Below are 4,311 nucleotides of genomic sequence, written 5' to 3'. Positions count from 1 at the left end.
TTTCCTTTGTAGGACCAGGACCCAGCAGCATCAGATTTACATTCTAATGATGCAAGAATTAAAGCTTGGAAAACCAGTAAATATTCATAGAGCATGGAAGTGAAGAATTTATGATTGCATGTTCTTCTCTTCCCTTTCCACTCCTTCCGCTTTTCTTTTGTGTTTTTAGATTGCAAGTCTGAAGGAAGGATTGTCTTGTGTTGTTTTTATCGATACATAAGTCATTCTGAGAGCCTGTGGGCTGCAGGAGTGCAGTATAATTGCCCTGAATGAAGGAAGGAGCCTATTTAATTATACCTCTGAGAGGAAGCAGTGCTTGGTAGTTGACTTTCACACTCATCCCATACAAAAAGAAGTGGAAGTCTAGCCTTGGGGAACAAATGAAAGGCTTCTGTTTGTATTTTTCAGCAGCAGACGTTTCTTAAAGGAATCAGCTTCCTTCACCAGAAGACAATCAAGCACATCAAGGTAGAGTCTTGAGCAGAAGAAGTTGATTATTATTGCATTATTGGATCCTCCAGTTGGTGTAAGACTGAGATCTTCTTCAGTTTCTCAAGGACCCTCTGGTTGCTATCTCCAACAGGAAAAACAGCTGTACTTAGCGAGATGGCAGTGAGTACTCAGCTGCTCCCGGAAGGCCCAGATTAATCTTGCATGTTCTTATACTGAACAGCTGCAGACTCACTGCTACTTATCCCACTGCTCTTCTCTCTTCTAGCCTCCGGGCATTCACAACTAGCCAAGATTACCATTAGATCAGTCACTTTCAGAAAAGTTGGATGGGTTTGTTCTCAGAACCAGGATCTTTGTTTTTGTGTTTTCACTTTCCAAAACTTTTAGAAACAAAGCCCCACCCCACCCCCACACACATGCGTATGCACACACTAAGTTCAGGAACAGTTATATTTTTGGACTAGAGCTTACAAAATCTGCAATGAAACTATCAAGGCTTGTTACCTTTTGTTCTAGTAAAAGAAGATAGCATGTTAAGTGGAAGCACAGTAGTCAGTGACTGGTATGAAACAGAAAGCTCTAACTTTCATTTTCTTCAGGATATTTTCATTTTTTGTAAGGAAAGATATCCTTCCCAAGTAGTCATTCATCTAGGGCAGTGATTCTCAACCTGTAGATCCCCAAATGTTTTGGCCTTCAACTCCCAGAAATCCTGACAGCTGGTAAACTGGCTGGGATTTCTGGGAGTTGTAAGCCAAAAACATCTGGGGACTCACAGGTTGAGAATCACTGATCTAGGGCCCTTTCCACACAGCTGAATAAAACCCCACATTTTCTGCCGTGAACTGGAATATATGGCAGTGTGGAGGCAGAGATTTTGGATATTAGACAACTTTATAGAGCAGTGGTTCCCAAGAACTAAAATATGGTCTGCGGCCTCACTGTTACTACAATGTTGCAACAAGAGCAACTGGTCTTGTGAAACTCTCTTATAGTGCTAAGGCAACGGGAGGTGAGAGGCTGACCACACACAAAAGGCATGGCCACAAGCCTCCTGACTGCTGCTTCTCCTCCTCCTCCTCCTCCTCCTCCTCCTTCCTCCTGAGCGGAGTCATTCCATGTGGCGCCTGGAAGCGGGGGTGCCTTGGTGTATTCATTTTTAGGCCTGTTCCTGGGGTTATTTGGGGTCCTTATTCAGAAAAATGCATTGGATATCTCTAGATTATTAAATATGGTTTTCTGTGGGTGAGCAGATGGCGACTACTGGATGGGATATATTCTGTATCAGAAACTAGAGCTGCTGTGGTCTATCCAATGCAATTTTCTGAATCAGAACCACAAATAATCAAACTGAATCTAAAGTTGACCAAAAACTGATTCGTAACACTTTTGGTACTAATGTTGGAGAGTGGTCTCTGGTCAAAGTTGCCCCTGGTCAAAGTAATCACTGATCAAAGTGGTCCCTGGTCAAAAAAAGGTTGGGAGCCACTGTTATAGAGAGACAGATTGGGCATAGATCTAACATTAGAAATGAGGGTACCACAAAACCAGTTGTAGACCTCCTTCAACCTCTCAGACCTCCAATTAGAAGTTCTTGAACATAAAAATGTTAAAGGGATATTGAACAGAGGAAAAAACCTGAAGAATGATACATCCCCAAATTCTAGTCTCTTAGCTGTGTTTTGAACAACGGCAATTGTTTCTTGGCACACTACATATTTTCAAATACTTCATCACAGCTACAAACAGAAAATGCTTCTTCTCATGCCTGCTTTACATCAATATTTTACTGGTCACAATGTAGGACTCTCACATGAAGTCATTATTCCACAGCAGTTGTGCAACCAACAATAGTGGCTACATTAAATATGAGCACCCTCACTATCACATGTCTCTCCATTTCAGCAGCTGTGCCAATTTGCCAATCTATGATCCTGTACTCATACTTTGGTGTAAGATGGTCACGAGACCCACTCACACTTCCAGTGCTCCATGATTTTTAAAGCAATTTAACACTTGGCGGTATTGTGGTGATAACTAGGACTGCAGATAAGAGGATCTGTGTCTGGCAAGAATATGCTAAACCAGATAGGCCAGGACAGAGAAACCAATTCACCAAGTTGTAGACAAGCCACAGAGGTTTATAACGATTTGACCAAAAAGGATGAAGGTACAGCAATTTTCCTCAAAATGTACAAGCATAAAGCATACAGAGAAAGCAAGATGTCTTATACAGTTTGACAGCTATTCAAAACTTCCAATACCTTCCTTGATTGGCTGAGAGAGGGGCCGGCATGAATCCGCGCTCTAATTGGCTGAGAATGCTGCTGATGTTGCCACCTTCAGGTGGGGATTCCCTTTTGTGGGGGAGTGACAGCCAGGGATTCAGCTGCTCTGAGTCCGATTCGGAGTGAGAAGGGCGGCGTATAAATGTGGCAAATAAATAAATAAATAAATAAATTCACAGGCTGGGGAACCAATTAGCTGGTGGGGCGTCCCCTGGGAGGAGATGTCATTTGTAAAGATAATGTTTACAGAAATGAAAATGAGTTCTTGATTAGCTCCACTGTCCAGTTCTGCATTTAACAAAGATATGGGCTTCTGCAGACAAAGACGTGAGACTCCTAAACAAAAAGTGATGATTTTGGGCAATCAAAGGTTGGGCTGTCAGTAAAGAGGTTATATACATCCTCTGAGCCTCTGGCTTATCCAGGCTGACATAGGAAACTTTATCTCTGTGTACATAAACAATGGGTTTTTCATTATTGTCTGTCTGGGAAATAGCCAGAAGGATTTGCCCAACCTTTCTGTCCAGGAGTTCTCAGCTGGGTTATAGGGAGGTGTCTGTCTCTGGGCTTATCTTGCTACATTTTATAAATGAGTTCATACATTTTATATATTTAAAAAACAAATACAACACACAGACAGATACAAGTAACACGGAAAGTTAAGAAAAACAGATACAGTTTACCAAAGGATTAAAACAATAAAGTCTTGGGGGAGGGGTGAAACTGCTGCTAGTCAGTTCCAATTTCCACTGTTACAGATCAGAGAAAGTTCCAAAACGTTTTTTTTAAAAAAATAAATAGAAATAATATGCTCATTGCAGAACCCTTGGTAAACTTTGCTTCTTTATGGGGGATCATTGTGGCCTGACAATAGTATGGTTAATTAAAAAAATAAAATATTACTAAATAAGATATTACTAAAAATAAAAAATACTGCCCCAAAAAGAGTGAGAGGGAACGGGGAGAGGAGGAGAATTCCACCCTCAGATGTCACTTCAGTGCTGCCAGAAGCAGAATGGTGCTATCATACTGGCTAGATGACAGGAACGTGGCACAATTGGTAACTTTTGATGAGCCTTGCCCATCAGTAGAAAGGGACAGTTATTCATAGAAAGATGGCACACTGGCAATGGGATGCACATGAAGTTGTGTTTCAATGCCAATTGGCCTCCTCTGCACAATGAAGTCCATACTAAACAAGGCCTTTTTTCAATATTCATATGTTTATCTGCTTATTTGTGTAAAACATAACACCACCTTTGCCCTGTTGACCTTTTTACAGCTATTGTTAGATTGAACAACATGTTTTGCATTTCATTGCTGTCCCACATTTGTATATGTGTATCTGTCTAAAGTAAAGGTAAAGGTTTCTCCTTGACATTAAGTCTACACATGTCTGACTCTAGGGAGTGGTGCTCATCACATTTCTAAGCCGAAGAGATGAAGTCAGCCACTGTTCTATATTTAATATAGCTTGAAATTAAAAATAAATGAATTGTATAACAGCACGGGGAAAGAGATTCCCACCTACTGCAATATTTCCTGATTCATCTGCAAATGTCACAAAGTC

Source organism: Anolis carolinensis, chromosome 4 (genome assembly GCF_035594765.1).
Source record: "Anolis carolinensis isolate JA03-04 chromosome 4, rAnoCar3.1.pri, whole genome shotgun sequence".
In the NCBI taxonomy this organism is placed as follows: Eukaryota; Metazoa; Chordata; class Lepidosauria; order Squamata; family Dactyloidae; genus Anolis; species Anolis carolinensis.
Note: the sequence above shows the minus strand (reverse complement) of the source record.